Source organism: Leucopleurus acutus (genome assembly GCF_964270905.1).
Source record: "Leucopleurus acutus genome assembly, chromosome: X".
Lineage (NCBI taxonomy): Eukaryota > Metazoa > Chordata > Mammalia > Artiodactyla > Delphinidae > Leucopleurus > Leucopleurus acutus.
This window is the reverse complement of record NC_139148.1, coordinates 10,186,279-10,207,446: the sequence shown is the minus strand read 5'-3', so window position 1 is coordinate 10,207,446 and position 21,168 is coordinate 10,186,279.

Sequence of the window (21,168 nt, the reverse complement as noted above, 5' to 3'; positions counted from 1 at the left end):
CTTTTGCCGTACATCATAAGAGCTCTAAGAGGAATTGGCTTCTCTGGATATTTTTTGCTTGGTTTATGCTCCAAGGGCATATGAAAAATTCTAAGTGACGCTGTCTGCCTCACAGCATCACTAATCCTCCATCCAACTCTCCCTGTGAAAACAGACGCCCGCTATTATTTGAGGAGAGGTTTCAGTTAATCAAGGAACGCGTTCCTATCAACTTGCTTTACATCAAATAAAGAGAAGTCATTTTTCTTTCACCATCAGGCACGTTTCTGCTCTTGGTTACAAGATGTGGGTATGCATGTGGTTTTTAGCTCCTGCGTCTTTGCTGGTCTCTGAACCGGCCAGTTCTGCCTCAGAAATGCAGCATTTCCTACGTGGCTCTGGTCAGAGCCCTCTGCAGTACAGGAGTCGCTAATATTGGGTCATGCTATTTTTGCATTCTCTGAAATTACAACATTCACAAAAAATCCCACCTCCCCTCTGCTTTTTGAGCTTTTTTTTTTTTTTCCCCTCAAATGGAATCCATATGGGTGGTGTGTCCAAGTCAGTGCCAGGACAATGGAATGTGGATTGGTGAAGCATTCCCCTAAGCCCAATGAGAGTATGGTAACTGATGGGGAGAAATCCTCCCGTGTCCAAAGCTGAAACTTTGTGTTCAAGAGCTCTCCTACCAGAATTCCGCACTAAGTCTTATCTACCTGACACATTCTGGTACTCGGATCCTCAATTTTGTTATGCTTGAGATAAACAGATGCACACAAAAATATGTTTTGGCTTCAATGTCAGTATTGAGAGAAGGAGAGGTAGGATTTCTTGTTTGCTTTTGCATCAGACAGCAGCAATACCAGCCACTATACAGATCTAAATTAATAGAGACGTCCCAGCTGTAAAATGTAATCGCTGGAAGCTCACGGTGCTATTTTCTAATCATAGATCTCCTTGTGCAAGGCCTGTGTGCACGAGTCTGCGACCTGGCTTTCCAAAAGCAACTTCCTGCTCAGGGACAAAAATATTTCAGGCAGAGATCTATTTCTAAATTCTTGTCCTTTCTTTTCTCTCTCTTCCTTTTTTTTTTTTTTTTCCTCAAACTTTCACTCCCCTTGTGACAAATCCAGTTGTCTGACTTGAAATGCTAATATGCGTGTTCTTTGGACCTCCCACAATCACCCAGGCCTGGCACAAATGTGATAAATAAATGCAAACACAAAGAGGTTTTATATTCTCCCCTGTCCCTCCCCCACATATAAGCTGTAACAACCCCAACTGGCCCTGAGAAAGGGGATAATGCTATTTGTTGAAAAATGCTATTTGTTAACTTTACCCAGTAGAAAATGTCTTCCAGTTCTACCACTTTCTATAGTTAATAACTTTTAATCCAAAGGACCTCCTTCAGGTTCAAAACTCAAGTGGCTTGTGACAAAAGAGAGAAGAGACTAGAGGGAAAGAGGAGTTTCTGGAAGTTTTCACTTCAACCGAAATTCTTTTATGCCTTCATGAAGTATAAATACTGGCAGAGAAGAAAAAGCCATAAGGGCGCTTTACCATTAGAAAATGCTTCATTTTCTGTGGATGTTTCCTTCAGAATCCACCTAACTGAATCTGTTTGAACATGTAATTTTTTTTTTCGGTACGCGGGCCTCTCACTGTTGTGGCCTCTCCTGTTGCGGAGCACAGGCTCCGGATGTGCAGGCTCAGCGGCCATGGCTCACGGGCCCAGCCGCCCCGTGGCATGTGGGATCCTCCCGGACCGGGGCTCGAACCTGTGTCCCCCTCATCGGCAGGCAGACTCTCAACCACTGCGCCACCAGGGAAGCCCTGAACATGTAATTCTTTGTTATTTGATTCTGTGGACCTTTTTTGAAAAATCAACACAAAGTGGGCCCAGAATGCAGAAGCAGGCGAAAATCCTTAGTGGAGCTACATTCCAATGGCGGGGGGGAAGAAGGAGAGAAAGAGAACAAAAGCCACAAACGGAATCAACCAGTCAGAGCAATAAGTGGAGCAGAATAAAGGGAAGGGCACTTGGTGCTGGTGTAACTGGAAACAGGATGGTCAGGACAGGCCTCCTTGAGACATCTGAGCAGAGACATGAAGGGGGTGAGGGAGGGAGCGCCGTGGGTGCTGGGGAGAAGCGCCGTCCAGGCAGAGGGAACAGCCAGCGCCAAGGCTGGGAGGGTGGCAGATGGCTGACACAGAGACGCAGCGTGCACTGAGGCCAGCACACCCAGTAAGGGAGTAGGGGCAGCGGGGGGGGGGGATGAGACCAGGGGGCAGCAGATCCTGCAGGCCTTGGCAGACCACTGTAAAGACTTGGCCTCTGCTCTCAAGGAAATAAGGAGCCATTGCAGGTTTTAATTAACAGTTCTTTCTTTTTTCCTCACTGAGGTGAAATTCACGTAAGAGAAAGTGACCCACTCAGTGGCATTTAGTACATTCAAAATGTTGTTCTCACCTCACCTCTATCTAGTTCCAGAACGTCTTCATCATCTCAAATGGAAACCCCCCTCCGCATTAGCAGTCATTCCCCACTTCATCCTCCCCTTCAGCCCCTAGCAACCACCAATCTATATTATATCTCTATGGACTTGCCTCTTCTGGGTGTTTTACATAAATGGAATCGTACAGTACGTGGTCTTTAGTGACCGGCTTCTTTCACCTGGCATGACATTTTGGAGGTTCATCCATATTGTAGTATATGTCAGTACTTCCTCCCTTTTTATGGCTGAGTAATAGTCCATTGTACAGGGAGACCACAATTTGTTTAGCCACCCATCAGCTAATAGACATTTGGGCCATTTCCACCTTTTGGCTATTGTGAGTACGCTGCTATAAACATTGTAGGTTGTTAAGTAACAAAGGGACATGATCTCACTTCCATTTTATACAATACATGCAAGGCTATTTTATTCGTAAATTCGATGTTAAATGGTAAAAGTAAATAAGTGAATGAGTGTTTCTCCCACCGTATTCATTAGATCCATCCTTCTGCCATGTGCTACCGACTGCTTGGCTTCTTAAAATCCTTCTGCCATGTGCTACCGACTGCTTGGCTTCTTAAAATGTCATCTAATCCCTCCAGAACCATATTTTTAAAAATAATTTTTCCCTACCATTGGCAATTAAAGGCTGATTGACTGTTAAATACAAGAACCCTCTCATTATCCAAAGAATTAATGTTTTCCAAAATTGACAGGAATTTTTAAGAAGGACAAACAATGATGATGAAAAATGAAAATTCTCCAGCCGAAAGGGAAAATCATTCTTGCTTGAAAATAAAAATGAACCAAATGCATCATGGTGTCTGGAAATGGATCCTGAAACGGGGAAAAAAAGGACAGCCTTGGTGTCCCTGAGCTCCTGAGGGCAAGGCAGTGCCTGACTCAGAGGAAGTCTTCATCAGTCGGGCTCACCTTCCCTCCTCCACCAAATAGTTCACGTGTCTATGACCCGCCAGACATTGCTAGGTGGCAGAGAGCAAAGAACAATGACACATTTTCCCCCTCTGTCACAAAGCAGCTGTGAAAACACAATGGGGCCCAGAGGCAAGTACCTGGAGCCCCGGGAAGCCAAGCCCCAGGCATCAAGTCTCTTCCCGAGTTTAGAACGCGCTTCCGGCTCCCTGGCTCTCCATCTGCCAACCTGTTTTGAGTCACAGAAATCATTCTGATAAGGAAAATGAACGGTGTTCCGGTGACACCATCTTCCCCTGTGTGTGCGCCTTGGTGTGGCTGGAAAGGCAGTGGTGGGCTCGGCTGATCTCTGAAGTAAAAGCCCAAATTGGAAGCTCTTTCCTTTTCCAGCAGGGAGCCTCCCCCAGATTCCGCCCTGTGAGTGCTGTGAAGAAGCCGAGGCTGCGGCACTTACTGCGCGCCCAGCGGCGCCTCTCCATCACCCCCAGAGAAGCAGCGTGTGCCTGTGTGATTCCCAGAACAGGTTGGGCCAGGGACGAGAGGGATAGTGGGGGGGCGGAGAGAGAGAGAACGCCCCCCACGTTTTTAGCCAGGCACAGTCAGGTTAAAAGCATCCAGCCTTGAGGAGGAAAGAACACCCCTAAACACAATTTCCAGCCTCTGCACCGTCTTGGCTGGGGGGAGGGGGGAGGGGAGAGGGAGGGGGGAGGCGGGAGAAACAGGCCAACGTGAAGTTTAGGGCATCCCTGGCTTCTGACTCCGTCCACATAACCTCTGATGGAAAAAGTGACTCTCAGAGGAATTGGAAATCATCCAGAGCTTGCTTCAGGGGTCCCCTCCCTAATTTCCCCAATTTGAAAGGGGAAGGGCTGCTTAAGAAAGGATTCTTTTCTAAGGATGTGTTGAAAGTTTGCAAAATATAGCAGTCTGCGCCATCCTATATTCTGGGGTCCCCTGTACCACGCCCAGGCCACTTGTTGGGGGAAACACGGCGCTGAGAAGTCCAAATGCATTGACCCCACTGACAAATAAAGACTCCGGTTTTCTCTTGCCTCCCATCCTTGGCCCCTGCCGTGTCCTGTGCCTGGAACAGTGTCACCTACCCACACTCCATCCTGGCTTCCAGCAGCCCAGCCAGTGTTGGCCGGCAAGTCTCAGCTCTTAAATCAGTTCCTCTTCCCTGTTCCCCCCATCCACAAACAAACAAAGCCTGCTAATTAGATTAGGCGCCCATTCTGAGCCCCCTGCATCTGCCTTTCTCGGAAACTTGATCACAGTCTGTTCTAGTGTTATAGCTCCGCCAGTGACATGGTACCTGGCAAGAAGTGGGCAGGTAGTCAATAAATGTTTTTTTGAATGAATGGATGAATGAAGTTATAAACAGTAAGTATCTTAGTGGGCACAATACATATCCCCTTACAAAACACAGAGCTATATAGATGATAGATAGGTCGAGTTAAATAGACCTCTGATTGGAGTTCATGATCTCCCTCAGAACAAGTATTTAAAGTTTTCATTTTACCAGCAGGCCTCACACCTGTAAATGATTTGCCCAAGTCACAAGTGATAAAGTCAAGTTCTAATTCATGGGGATAATATTCTGTATATTACTATATGTATATTTATAATTTTCAGGTTCATTTTACTTGAAATAAATATTATGCTGCTAGCCTTGGAATTAATAACATTAATCCTATGGAGAATATATATTGAATATAAAAAAACAGAATTGTAAAGTTAGAAGAAGCTTGCATGCTCATCTGGGCCAACTCCATCATTTTACAAATGAGGGAATAGAAGGCCAAAGAGATTAAGAGACTTGTCCAAAGTCACAGAGCTGCTAGACAAGAGGTGGGAATGGAATCTAGACTTTTCAGATGCTAAATTCAGTACTTTTCCTACCATACAACAAAGACGATTGGTTATGAACAAATTCTTTGAACACAGCGTATTTATACTTGGGCCTGCTGTGTTTATAAAACCACACATACCCAGACCTCCCAGAATGATTCCTGTTGCAGAACTCCTATGCCAGTTTCAGAGCGCAGGGTCCAGTGTGGTGACAGAGTTAAGAGTTAGCTCTGAGGTCAGATTACCTGGGTTCAAATTCTAGCTGTGTGACCTCTGACAAATCACTTAGCCTCTCTGTGCTTATTTATCACCTGTAAAATGAATATAATGTTTCTCATCAGAGAGGGTTGCTGTGAAGATTAAATTATTTACTACATGTAAAGTGATTAGGAGAGTGCCTGACTCATACTAAGTGCTAGTAAATGTCAGCTTAAATCATCTTGGTTTAGAAGACAGCTCACTGCATATACATGGAGTCACCGGTAGTTCACCTGAGCTGAGGAGAGTAGTGATGGGAAACGGTCATGAGAAGGCGTTCTGGGTGCTGATATAATCTTTCCTGATCTGGTAACTGGTTCCATGTTTATGTACAGTATGTAAAAATCTATCAAGTTGATCCCATATGATTACCAAGAACTGTGAATGGTCTGATTTGCCTCTACTTGCAAGTTGACAAGGTGGCCTGCAGATTCTGATTCTGCATTTAGATCTGGGGTGAGGCCCGAGCCTCTGTATCTCTGAGAGACTCCCAGGAGATGTGGGTATTTCAGCTCATGGAAGACCACACCTTGAGTCATGAGGGGCTGGGAAACTCTCTTTTTCAGGAACTTCTCACAAGACTGGATTCCACCAAACATGCTGTAGCTCTGCTATTGTGTCCTATCTAATATGGGTGGGGGGAACCCACATAAAATTCTCAAAAGCAACCTCTCAATGATTTGTAATTCGGGTCACTCGAAGCTGAATAAATGTAAAATGTAAAAATACTAGAATTCCTAGGAAGGCCTAACATGACAGAAGTATTTCCTACATTGTAGGTAAAAATCATGAATGAGGGCTGAAGAGCAATGAAATGCTAATTTTGCCATAAATGATAACCAACAAACACTAAAACCAAGTGAATGTGATTTTGAGAAACAGATGAGACCTAAGCTAATGAAGGCCTGAACTGACAGAGGCTAAGCTGCTGGTGGAAGATTTCCTGAGCTTCAAATGAAATGGGGAACTTGAGCCACCCTAATCCGAACTGGGCATTCCCCATAAATTAGCTCCATGGACAGAAAGCTGTTTCTGGCTTTCACACAGCCCTGGGCAACAGGGCATCAACAGCAGTGGAGCAGAAAGGACTCAGCTGCACTTCCTCCCATGCTTATCTTCCTTAAGAATCCAATTTCAACCTTGGCTACACTTTAGAATCAATGGAGAAGCTTTGAAAATACTCTTGATTGCCCGGGCTCTTCCAGACCAGTAGACTAGGAATCCCTTGGGGCAGGGCCCACGCATCAGTAGTTGTAAAAATCCCCCCAGTGATGCTGATGGGAACTGTTACCCTTAAGCCTCCGACAGACCTCGGTGAAGGAAGTGAAAGGCATCGCAGAGTGTAGACAGAGCATAAATCACCCAAGTACACACACTTTCCCCTCTTTCACACCTCTGATTCTGCTACTAAGAACCACCAGGTTTTGAGAATAGAGACCAACAGAAGCATGGTTCATTTCCTCCTAGAAATCACCACGTCTCATCTCTCTAGAGCTCATGTTAGCACCAATGTTCTCATTTTTAGGGAATCTGAGCACAAAATTGCCTATCGGGGACTTTGGAGGATACTTGACTGGGGTGAAATTAATGATAGCTCATATTTCTGACAACTTGAGGATGACATTATCTCCATTATTATGAATGATACAGGAATTCTGCAGGATCATATGCTGTTCAGTGAAGATGTCTGGGTTTGGGTCACAGCTTTCTGTATTTACCAGCTGTGTGACCAATTTGAGCAAGTTACTTCACCCCACGAATCCTAATTTGTTCACACATAGGACTCTGTAAAGTTCATAGAGTCGTGAGGAACATGAATAGAAGGAAGTTCGTGAAAAGGACTGTTCACAGTGTCCAGGGCCTAGTAAGCCCTCCATAAATGCCAGCTATTTTTATAAGGTGATTTGTTCTCATTCAAATGCATGAGTCATAGACTGGTGCTGGTGTGTGGATTATTTATTACTCTCCTTAATTAGATATGTAAATTGAGAGTAGATGTTGAGAAACTTTTATACTAATTTGGCAGAGAAATTATATGTCTATTAAATCTAATAATGAAACTCTTAGGCTTGCATTTTGTATGTCCTTTTATTGAATGTTTGTAAATCATTTTTATTTCACTTTAGGAAAGTATTGCTCTGTGGGCTGGTATTTTGTATGTCTTTTGATTTAATTTTTCTAGTCATTCATTTTTATTTCATTTTATGAAAGTATTTTTCTGTAGATAGACTGGAGATTAAAACACTGGTTCTTCACAGAGAGTTTGAGAATAATTGGTTTAAAAATAACTTTATAAATACTGTGTCATAGAAATTAATGGAAAACCCACTGCATTTGTTTTCTATACTGTATAACAAACTATCACATCTTTACCGGCTCAAAATAACACCCACTTATTAGCTCACAGTTTTCTTGGGTCAGGAACCTGGGCTCAGCATGACTAGGCTCTCGGCTTAGGGTCTCACAAGGCTGCAATAAAGGTGACAGCTGGCCTTCAGTCAGAGTTTGGTTCCTTGAAGCTATAGGACTGGGATCGCTGTTTTCCTCCTAGTTGTCGGCCAGGGGCTGCTCTCAGCCCCTAGAGGTTGCCCACAGTTCCTCGCCACATGGCCTTCTCACAGACCCTCTCCCAACATGGCAGCTTACTTCTTCAAGACCAGCAAGGGAGAGTCTCTCACTTCAGTCCCCTAACACAGAGTCTCAGGCAATGTAATCAAGAGAGTGCCATCCCCATATATCCGGAAAAGATGAAAACCCTAATTTGAAAAGACACACGCACCCCAACGTTCACAGCAGCACTATTTACAATAGCCAGGACATGAAAGCAGCCTAAATGGCCATCAACAGATGAGTGGATAAAGAAGATATGGTACATATATACAATGGAATACTACTCAGGCATAAAGAAGAATTAAATAATGCCATTTGCAGCAACATGGATGGACCTAGAGATGATCACACTAAGTGAAGTAAGTCAGATGGAAAAAGACAAATATCATGTGATAGCACTTACATGTGGAATCTAAAAAAATGATACAAATGAACTGTTTACAAAACAGAAATAGACCCAGAGACATAGAAAACAAACTTACGGTTATCAAACGGGAAAGGGGGGGAGGGATAAATTAGGAGTTTGGGATTAACATATGCACACTACCATATATAAAATAGATAAACAATAAGGATTTACTATATAGCACACAGCACAGGGAACAATATTCAATATCTTGTAATAACCTATAATGGAAAAGAATAAAAAAAAACACAAGATAGGTATATACGTATAACCGAATCACTTTGCTGTACACCTGACACTAACACAATATTGTAAATCAACTACATGCCAAGTAAAAAAAAGAGAGTGAGTGCCATCCCATCACCTTTACCATATTTTATTGGCTGGAAGCGGATCACAGTTTTCCCTGGCACTCAAGGGGAGAGGATTATATAAGAATATCACTCATTGGAGGTCACCTTAGGGTGTGTCCACTGCACCCATCTACAGATCATCCTATTTTAATGGGTTGAGGCTTCCAACAGTAAGCCACCAATTACCATATATATATATATATATATATATATATGGCAGCAAGAAGCGTGTATCCATTTACAAGGAATAGATTAAACAAATAGTAGAGAAGTTGGATAATTTGATACTCAAATAACATTAGACATAAATAAACCAATCTAAGACCTAGTCCTGCCAACCTGCATGGCACGATTTTCAAATACTACATAAAAAAAGAAATGTTACTTTTGATTTCCACCTTTTATAATGCTGATGCCTCCGAAAAGAAATTGGCATGTACGGCGCATTTTTCTGCAATTATTTTCTGATGAGTATGGAGTTCAACGTAATTGTCCTTGAAATGGGGTATTTAAGAATGTGAAAGCTAATGACCATGTTAATAATGGTGATTCCCAATAAAGATCTACTTATCCTCATACACTCCCTGAAATATAATGCTGTAGCTGGGGAAATTACTTTAAAAATCTCTTTTAGTCTCGGCTAATTTTTATAGACTAAGGGTTAATTGAGGGGGACTTTTTTTGAAAAGCCCACTTCCCTATCTAAATCTACTTGAAAAATCCAGAAAGGGCCTGCGCTGCTATTTGTTCACAGCAGGACTGATGTGCTCGTGGAATTATTTTCCTTCGGGAGAAGTCCAAGTTTGACAGAACAACAGCGGGGAGAGCCCGTTTGTATACCTACAAAAGGTACCTCGCAACTTCAAGAACTTTGGGGATGGGCTCGTATATAAATACACAATGAGCGGATGAGAAACACATCCCTCCAAAGGAGAGCGAGCCATCAATAATGGAGCACAGCTAAAAACATCGGATGGGTGGTTGTGCAACAGAAGTGATTGGGTCAGTAACAGCTCCTTCTGAATTTTAAAGATTTTTAATAGTGGAAGAGGATATGGGGCCAGGGGTGGAGGGGCTGATACGGAAACAAGTAGAGATTATTTTAGGGGACGTCTGTTTGAGCCATATAATATTGATTGGAAGACTCCCAACTCTGCCTTCAGCAGAGAGAAGGTTGATCTATTTACAGAATAGCTGTGCATCGCCAAAGCTTGGTTTCAATACATTACTCCCAAATACCTCCCTCCTGACTTTTGGAAATACATCTTTTTACTGAGACACTTTGCCAGAAGTTATCCCACTGGAGCGCTTCACGATCTCACCTCTAACGGGGTAATGGAGAGACTGTCTTTTACACTCTTGTGGGAAAGTTTTGAAAGCCCCCATTCTGCTTAACTGTGTGAGATCCCTAGGCTGAGGGGGTGTTAGTTTGGGGGAGATGAAAAAGAATAATGAGCAGCCGCAGAGCTCAGGGAGATGTCTTGGGAAGGGCATTGCTGAGATGCTTAAGAACAGCAAATAGTGTCCAGGAGCTGAGAGAGGCACCAAGGAAGGCATCAAAGAACGCACCCCAGCTCTTCCATTCTTGCTCTAGTTCTTAGAGCCCCTGAGGAGAAACACTGTAGGGCTTTAAAGTTACCAGCTGATTAAACTCACAAAAAGCTGAATTCAACTCTGTAGAGCAGTGCTCTCTATTGGAAATATAACGTGAGCCACAAAAGCGAACCATATATATAATTAAAATTTTCCAGGAGCCACTTTTTTTTTTTTTTTTCCCGTTACACGGGCCTCTCACTGCTGTGGCCTCTCCCATTGTGAAGCACAGGCTCCGGACGCGCAGGCTCAGCGGCCATGGCTCGTGGGCCCAGCCGCTCCACGGCATGTGGGATCCTCCCGGACCGGGGCACGAACCTGCGTCCCCTGCATCGGCAGGCGGACTCTCAACCACTGCGCCACCAGGGAAGCCCCAGGAGCCACATTTTTTAAAAGTATAAAGAAACAGGTGACATTAATACACTACATTTTCTTTAACTCAATATATCTAAAATATTATCATTTCAACATGAAATCAACATAAAAATTACTAGACGTTTTATATTCTTTTTTGTACTAAATCTTCAGTTAGGTATGTATGTTACACTTACGGAATATCTGAACTTGGATTTGACACATTTCAGTTTCTTAATAGCCACATGTGTATACTGTATAGAAAACGGCAGCTATAGACAATGGTTCTAACAGATCTCCGGCTCGATACGGCATGTTTAAGACCACACATTGGCAAGGTTGCTGAACATCTAAAACACTAGAGAGTAAACCTGGAACATTCTTCATGGTCTTTCATGGAGAAAACAATCAAGTAATTTATTCAGGAAGAAAATTGCCAGGACTTCCCTGGTGGTCCAGTGGTAAAGAAACCGCCTTCCAATGTAGAGGACACGTGTTCAATCCCTGGTTGGGGAACTAACATCCCACATGCTGCAGGGCAACTCAGCCCATGTGCCACAACTACTGAGCCCGCGCACCTCATCTAGAGAGAGAAAGTCCGCACACCACAAGGAAAGATCCCGCATGTTGCAGTGAAGATCCCACATGCCACAACTAAGACCTGACGCAGCCAAGAATAAAATAAATTTTTTAAAGAAGAAGAAAATTGCCTACAAATAAATTAACTATCTTTAACATATGAGGTACATCTGTGCATGCTTATATAAAATAGTTTCTGGGCGCTTACCCTAGAAATACCATATTAATTATGGACATATATGTACACACACACAATGTTCAGATGTCCTGAATTTCACAAACCATAACTGATTTTGGAAAACTGAAGCAATAATCTTTGTCATAGCTTCGGTGTACTAAGGTGACAATTTTTTTTTTCCTTTTGGACAGTTTTGCTTTATGCGTTCAGACAGAGGTGACAATTATTAATGTCCCCATTCTACAAGTGCGTAAGTTGGTACTATTCTCTCAGGGACACATATGGTTTTTGGCTTCTGCTATGGACTGAATTATGTTCCCCCAAAATTCATATGTTGAAGTCCTAACTCCCAATGTGACTGTATTTGGAGATAGGGCTTTTAGGAAGAAATTAAGGTTAAATGAGGTCTAAAGGTTGGGGCCCTAATCCAGTAGCATTGGTAGCCTTATAAGGAGAAGAAGAGAGATCTCTCCCATCCCCCCCCAAATTTGAGGAGAGTGAGAAGGGATCTCACCAGGAACCAAACTGACTGGCACCTTGATGTTGGACCTCCCATCCTCTAGAACCGCGAGAAAACACATTTCTGTTTTTTAAGTTGAAACAAGTATTTGTTATGGTAGCTTAAACAGACTAATATAGCTTCTACTTCTTTTTGAGTCAGAATTCAGCACCAGAAGTGGATCTTAACAGTGGACATCTATAGATAAACTGTACATCCATCACTAGAATTACTCTGCACAAGCTGTCTGTGAATTACTCAATTCCAAGTTGTAAAGCTGACTCATCATCAGGAAACTGAAGCCTGCAAAGGCAACTGCATCTTCCAGAAAAGAAGGTCTCCCTGCCTCTCCCGGATGATATTCCCTTTTGCATTTCTTCTGAAACCATCAGCCTCATTCAAAAGTCATTTGGTTGTAGGGAACCAAAGTCTCTCAAAGTGGTTTAAAAGTAAACGAAGAATTTATTAGAAACAAATGTTCAAGTATTTCATGGAACACAGAGGGCTGCACACAAGGGTTAGAACTAGAATACCAACAGACTCTGGGAAGACTCCCTGTGGGCTGCAGTGTCTCCTTTTTCTCTTCTCTCCCTGTGCCTGCTTCTTCCTTCTTTGTCTCTAAAACTGACTTTCTCTTTCTGTTTGTACAGTGTCCAAATGTGGCTACCCTAGTCACAAACATCGACCAGAATCACTTTGTCCCAATTCTACCTTCTTAGGAGGGGGGATCTGATTGGCCCAGATGATAATACTTCCCCACAATCAAATATAGTTATTAAACACAGTCATAGCATTTCGACAAAATGAGAAAATTCATACTCTACAATGTGAAGTGAAAGGTGCTAAAACCAATTGTATTCATCGTGTGAGTGTGACTCTACTAAAAACGCTTTGAAAAAAGATACTAAGAAAACATTCTAAGATATAAAGGGGTTATTGCTTGTTGCCTAAAAACAAACTCAGCAAAATTTAGTGTCATACAGCAATAATTATTTATTATTTCTCATGATTCTGTGGGTAGGCTGGTCTTGGGTGGTTTTCCGTTCCATGTGACATCAGCTGAGGTCACAAATTCAACTGCACTGAACTGGTGGCTAGGCTAGGCTAGGCTGGAAGGTCCGAGAAGGCTTTTCTCACATGTCAAGACACCTTGGCCCTCCTCTGTGTGGCCTTTCCACGTTACTAGCTTGGGCTTCCTCACAGCATGGAGTCTCTACATAGTCAGACTGTTTACATGGCAGCTAGTTTCCCGAGGGAAAGTGAAAGTTGCTAGGCCTCTTGCAGTCTGAGCACAGCAGTACCTTTTTAGACTTCTGGTGGTCAGAGTGATGCAGGACATCAGCCCAGATTCCAGGGGAGACAGACCCCACCTCCTGAAAGGCAGAAGAGCATGTGCATACACGGAGAGAAGGAACTGATGGCAGACATCTTGGGAGACCACCAGAGAGGGATCAGAATCTTGGTGTTTGCCATTATAAGTGAGGGCATATTTTCCAGCTTCATTTTGTTTTTCTGTACTTACAAATTCTTCAATGAGCACCGTTTTAATAATAATAGTAGTAGGTTTTCAATGGTGTTAAGTTCGTAATAATAATTTATTAACTGGTGCCACGTTGAATGTCGGCAATAAATAGATCAAGGGGAAGATGTTTCCACGCATTTGAAGACATGACACTTGCTGGGAAATAATGTCTACAAGAAATTCTTGGCTTTGCCTCTCTCCAGAGTAATAAAAACTAGCCACAATGGCAGCTGAAACACAAGAGGAAAAATGTATTTCTTGCTGTCACCTAAAAATAAATCCCTGCCTTAAGTACTCTGATTCCTGGTCATGTAGCTTCTCTTGTGTTTGTACGAGGACTATGGCCTACATCCCTGAGAATAAATATAGACTCACCCGCCCAGTGGCTGTGAGCATCTTTTACATGAGACCTTGCTCTGATACAACCAGTCTGACAGCCAGTCCGGGGCCAAAAGGCTCCCAAATGTGATGTCTGTTGGCTGCGGCTCAGCAAAAGCAGTTTCATCTCCTCTAAAAGATCTGAGTATTCATTCCCTGCCCTGAGCCTGCATCAGTATTACTGACCGTCCAATTGTTCTGGAACTCACAGGGGGCGAGATCAGATGAGCTCCTTTCATCCAAGTAGCTGCAACTTCTATACACAGGTGACACTGTGCCCTCTCTCGCCTTCCCAGCTTTGTCTTCCACCAGCGCCTTTTCCACAGACCCTCCAACCATATCTATCACTTCACTCTTTCTCCAGGAGATGCACCTGCCCAGGCTCCGACTTATCCAAATCACAGGATTGCCCTTCCTTCCCGGCTGCCTCCAGACCAGGTCCAATCCCCTCTCTCCAGGAACTTTCCCTCGACCTTCAGGTCAAATTTTTCTCCTCCATCCCCATGTTCCCTAGCACTTTGCTCTGCAACTCTGCCCTCAACGCTGGAAATGGGAAGAGGACAAAATTCTAAATCCCTGCTCTTGGAGAGCGCTCAGTCAGGGGTAGAGAGATGTGATGTAATATGGTGATGGTCACCATGGAGCTCTATTTGGGGAGCTATGAGCCCAGAAGACGGGGGCACTTGGTCCAGCCTGGGCCTCCAGAAAGCTGCCTGAAGGAAAAAAGCATGCTGGGAAGAGGGCACAGCAAGAACACAGGCACAGAGGCAGGAAAGCACACGGACTGGTTTTACGGTCTGTGCCAGGTTAGAGGAGGACGCATCGTTGCTCACCTCTGCAGCATGAAGGCCTCCCGGACAGCAGAGGCTCATCTTTGTGACTCAACACATGCCAGGGCTCACGCAGAAAGGAAGTGACCTACAGTCCCAACTATACCCAGGGGGAGCCCTGGGGATGGCTGAAACCCAAGGTACCGTGTGCCTTACTCTCTCAATCTCTTCCAAGGGAACAGCGGAGTTTCCCAGAGGCTCCACGGTGTATGTCAACAGACTGAACGCAGAGCTGATGATGAGCGAACGCAGCATCTGCTGTGAAGTCAGTGATGAAAGAGATTTGCAACAATGTAAAACATGGCCACTCTTCTCATTACATGCTTTTGTGTTTAGGAAAATAGAGCTGATTTTTTAAAAATAAGAACACGTCATGTTAACACACAATGAGCTTATTCTTATATTTAAATATATTAATAAATAAATATTTTTAAATTTCTCAGGTTTAATTTCTACTATGGTCAATTTGGAGAGATTTGGCCCACATAAAGAGAAGCTCTTTGAGGTCCTTGATAAATTGTAAGGGTACAAAGGCGGGCTGGGACCAAAACTTGGGGAATTGCTAGTATGGTCAGCCCTGGAGCCAGATTCCTTTGGTTCCAATCGTGGCTCCTCTAATGGCTAGCTGTGTGACCTTGGATTAGGTTCCAAACTTCTCTGTGCCTGTTTCTCCATCTGTAAAGCTGAAATAACAGTAACAATGCCGCTGCAAGGATTAAAGGGTTCATCAGGGAAAGTGCTTTGGAAAGGTGCATGGTGCCTGGTCAGTGTTCAGGAAGCGTTAGAAAACATTAATGTGCACTTGCAGAAGCACTAGTGGGCCCTGGGCACCGTGCTAGCCTCCAGTGACATAAAGATGACTAATTCAAGGTCAGCGTCCTCAAGGGACCCACAGCAGGGAGAAAGAGCCCAATGAAACAGATCACATGTGTACAGACTTGGCCAGGACCTTCATAAAAGGAATTGAAACATCTTGCTTCAGCAAGAGATGCTGCTGAGACAAATCCCTCACTGAGTCCAGAATGTTCTGAACTGACATATTTGTCAAGAACGTTTACAAAGCTGAGATTTAATGAAAGAAGGGCTGCCTGGGAGTCTGGTTACCAGGGACACTCCTTTTATGACTTGCTTTAGCAACTTATTTCATAAACAGCAAACATCTGCTGTGTTCTTGGCACTCTGCTAGGATTGAGGGTCATCAAGATGATTAAGATACACCTCTTGCTTTGCAGGAACTCCCAGAACTGAGAGGAACACAACCTGACCATTATTATGCACCACAGAAAGTACATGAAAAGAGGCGGTGAAGACACTTCACCTCTCTGATCCCCGTCCTTCACCTAACGGATGAGAACAGCACTGCATAACAGAAGTTCCTTCCTGATCTAAGACCCCAGTCCTCCATTCAACCGTTATCGATCACCTCAGAAACCACGTTTGGAGTTTGAGGGTCATTTGTCAACATCATTAATTTCGAGAGAGCTGTGTTCCATGAGCAATAATATTCCCAGTTTATCAATGGAGCGATTGGGACCTGGGCAGGTTAGAATGTTGTCCAAGGTGAGTCTACATGTTTCCTCCTTTGTATATTTCCCCTCCTTGTACATTTCCCGCCTTGTATATTTTTTGTGACAAAAATCAAAGGGAGGCACTCCTCGATCTAACACAATGTTATTGTCTTACTTATTTAGTTCATTTCCTCAGATAACCACAAACACTCAGTTTTTTCTTTTAACATAACGTGATATATAAGGGTTACACAATTAGGCATAATACTATTCAATTTTATTTTAGAATTTGGACTGTTAACCTCCTGTATTTTGTAATGGTACTACTGGAAATGTCTGAAATTAGCTAATATTTACAGAAGGACGCCAGAACTTGATTTTATTTCTTCCCTGGATGCAGAGAAACACCAGAGCTGTCACTTATTCTTGTATGGAGAACACTGATTCTAATCACTTGAGTATTGTATTTCCAGCTTAAATGTCCGTACACTCATAGGAAGCATTTTGCTAATGTAATGCTTTGGTAACCAGCCAAGGCTAAATGAAATTTAGGACAATCAAATGGAAGAGAGTCTCAATAGCAGTTTTTAGGCTGTCATTTTTTTTTTTTTAAATGAAACAAAATGTATAAATTTGGGGAGACCTGTTTGGGACCTAGTCCCAGCCCCTGGATCATTACTGACTCAATTCCATGACCTATATAAGGCCTCCTTATTCCTATTTCTCCATCACTAAGTAGGCAACGTTATATGCGATCACCAATGGCCCACCTTTTTTTTAAGTACTGGAAGATTCTTAAGGTAAAGTCTTCAAGTTGGGAGTACTCAATTTTTACAAGTATCATTGTATTCCCACCTAACATATACCATAATCATGGAATGATGAGCCCCACATAACCAAATTTTCCAGAATTCTCAAGTCTGTCAATTTTGCCTCTTGCCAAAGTACCCGTGTCTGCTTACTCCCCTTGTTCTTGCAAGTCGCTTTTAATCAGCGGCTTGCCATTTCCAGAGGCTTAAGCAATCTGATAATCCATCTTCTTGGAATTATGCATGACACAAGAGCAATGAGGTCTGAGTCAGGGCCAAGCCCCATTCAGCTTGAAGGATACACAGGCTATTTTACCGTAATGAGTGGAATCTCAGGGTCAGACAGTGTCCACAGGTAGATAATCAAAGTGCCAGTCTCACCACATCCCTATCAGTAAATCATCGGTTTCATTCTGTCAGTCTTTATTGACCCAAGAGCATGGTTTCACACAGTCAGACTCACAAGGCTGTCTCTCTACCAGCTCAGGCTAGCAGACCTTTTCAACTTTTCCTTGGATGACTCATCCTGTTTACATTTTCTGTCTGAGGCTCAAGATAGAAACTCTGAACTTTAGATAAAAGCTGTTTTCTCTCCTTCTCACCACAAAGCTCATATCAAGAGACTACCTTCCTAGGAAAGCAAACTTGATGATACATCTGGGAAGGGAGCTCCCTGGGTGGATAAGACAGAAGATAAGAATGCCGAGGAATGTGCTAGGGGGGAGGCGGGCAGACTCTGGGCTGAAGGTATAAGGCCACAGTTCCCAAACATCAGTACTCTCAGAATCCCTGGGGACGTTTGGTAGAAATACAGTTTCCTGAACCCCACTCAGAAATTCAAATTCGGAAGATCTGGGGTTCAGCCAGGAAAGAGCAATCTGAATTCATACTCTGGGGGTTTTTCTGATGGGAGAGGTCTGAGGACGACCCTGGGAATGGAGTGCAGAGAGCAAGCAAACAAAATCAGACAATGCTTGGGTCGCCCTTGGAAGGAGGTGAGGAGTCCTCGTTCTGACTTGGAGCAGTATCTAGACAAAAGCCGGAAAAATTTGCTGGCTGAAAAGAGAAACATCAAAGGCAGAATAAAGAGCACGCAAATACGGAGTATTCGAACTTCCTGTAACCGCATTTAATAATAAAATTTTGGCAACAAAGATAGCTACTAGATTCACTCCCAGATTTGAAATGACACCAGAAAGGGTCTGCATGCCATCTAGGAAATGGTGTTTAAACACACACACACACACACACACACACACACACACACACAAGTATCTCAAAGGGACAAAGTTTTTGTGAGTCTTTAATACATGAAGAGCACAAATAGCACCCGAATGGATAGTTTGATATGGGGCACATTCAATTTAGCACAGTTACTTTAAGTCAGGAGGTTCTTAGCTCAGAAATCATTTTTAGACAGCATACTGGGGACCCCTCACCCATCTCCCAGCATCCCTGGCCTCCGTCTTATAAATCTCAGTCCCTCCAGGAGCCCCATAACCCAGATTCCCCCTTACTTACTTCACCTCATCCAGATTCCCATCCCCTGAGAACTGCTCTGCTGTCAGGGAAACAGAATTTAGTAAACATCCACCCGCACTACATGCTAACCCTCCCCAAAATGGGAAAAGCAAGAAATTTGTCAATCCAAAGGAATGACCCTTAATGATCACTGCATTTTATGGAAGGGGTCTTTTCTCCCAGACTCTCAAGTTGTCTGGCCTAGATGACATTTGCTCTGTCTGGCCAGAAAAGGCTAATTCTAGCTGAAAGTCACCATCGCCTATTTCAACGCTGTGCCAGGCACCATTCTAAACCCTTTAGTGTACTAACTCATGTAATCCTTACAACAATTCTAAGAGATGAGCACAATTATTGTCCTGGATTTACAGATGAGGAAACGGAGGTGTAGTGGGGTTCAGTAACCTGCCTTACTAAGGTTAGCATGCCTCCAAAGGGGTGGAATTACATCTCTTAGCTCCACCTTCTACTGTCTTCAAGATTGGAAGTAGCCCTGGACTCTACTAAATCAGTTATAACTGCATTTTTTTCTCTGCAGGTGAGAATTATGAATTGCCAGTTTCTCTAGACATCACTGATTATTTCCCTTAAATGTGAAAAAGAATCACTTTGATATTCTACTGCTCGCCTGCCCAAACTCATCTCTACCACCTGCCCTACATCGTCATCCCCAAAGGACTCCTTGAAGGCTCCTGCTCTGTTCTGGATCACCCCAATTCTCAGCCTCAAAATAAGGGTTCTGGAAGCTGCTGTGCCTGGTCTCAAGCAAAGTTCCAGTTACGTTTCCCAGGCTAAAAAAAATATCTCAGGCCTAATGGTAATTATGCATTATTAATTGGATCCCTGCTGATACTCCTCTATTTCCAGCCAGGCTAAACCTTCCCCTGCCTCTTTCTCACTTGGTATGGCCATGCCTGTAAGACTTATTAATAAGGGAAACCTGTCTCTAAGCAACAGCCCTGAAGGCGGCAGGGCTGAGACACAGTTGCACTGATGCAGACGGCCTACATGAGGAGTGTGCTGGTCACCGGGAGGACAGAAGTCTTCCACGAGTCATGGAGCTCCAGGCTTCAATTTGGCAGGATGACCAGGGAACACACAGTCATGGTGGCCCGACGCTGGCAAGGCTGGTTAAGGAGCTCAGAGTAACCATTGAAAACACAGTTATGTCTCCAGAATGGTCAACACCAGTTAGTCAAGAGTGTGAGTGATACTCTACCTCCTCTATCTTCAGCTCTTAATATTCTCTCCAAAGCAAGACACTCTGCAGGCTAATGGATTTTAAATTGATGACACTGATGTCTCAAAACAATGTTTTTGTGTGCTTTTCTTTTAGAGAATTTCTAACATACAAAAGAGTAGTCGTCAAAATAATACAGTGAAGCCCCAGAACTCATCACTCAGCCCAAACAACCGTCAGCCCTTGGCCAATCCTACCGCATCCACGGCCACATCCTCCACCACCCCCTACCAGACATTCTAGTATTATATCCAAAAATATTTCGGTATGTATCTCTAAAATAGTGGCTCTCAGTTGGGGGTGAAGTTGCCTTTCCCCCTACCCTGGGGACATTTGGCAATGTCTGGAGACATGTTTGGTTGTCACAACTGGGAAAGGGGTCCCACTGGCATCTAGTGGGCGGAGGCCAGGGATGCCACTAAACATCCTACAATGCACAGGACAGCCTCTCCCCTCCCCCAACAAAGAATAATCCCCAAATGTCAGTAGTGCTCAGCTTCAGAAATCCTATTCTAAAAGATAAAAACTTTTTAAAAAGCCTAAACACAATGCCATTTTCACACCTGAAAATAATTACTAATATGTTTTAATAAAGCATGGGGCGCCCAGAACAAGAATTGAGCCTTTCATGCTTATGGTTTTTATTGCAAAAAGATCTCCAAGAGATGTATATGAAGGTCTTAAAGTAGCTTACAATGAACTCATGGGGCGTCAACGAACTCATCTACCCACAAGCTACTCCAAGAATATCAATTATGGTTCTCATTTTCAGATAAAGTGAGTAAAAGGAGGCGTGCTACTCTATAATGTTGCTTCAAGTCCCCTCCTCTGTCAGCCCCCACTTCTGTTCATGGACTTTTGAAAATTCATGGAAGAGTACAGTTGAATTAAAAATCAGAAATTATCTGGCCCAACATTTAGCCTTTCAGATGAGACCCAGAGAGCTTCTCTACTTTCCCAAAAAACACACAGCTGGTTGCATGTAAGTTTTTACAGAATTCACTGAAATATTTTTATTCCATTTCAGCTTTTTTCACAAAAGTTCCTAGAAGAAATGTGCAAAATATAAAATATAGGAAATAATTTGCTATTTGCACATTTCTGGAATACTAAAAATTAAAAATAATACAAATATGCCTATTTTATTCCACTCAAAATGCAGGGTCTTATTTCCGTTTAGGGCAATGGGTAATGTATGCATAAGGACCCCAGATTGGGCAGGAGGAACCCATCTGGCTGGATGAATGATTTGAGCTGGTGAGCAGTGCTTTG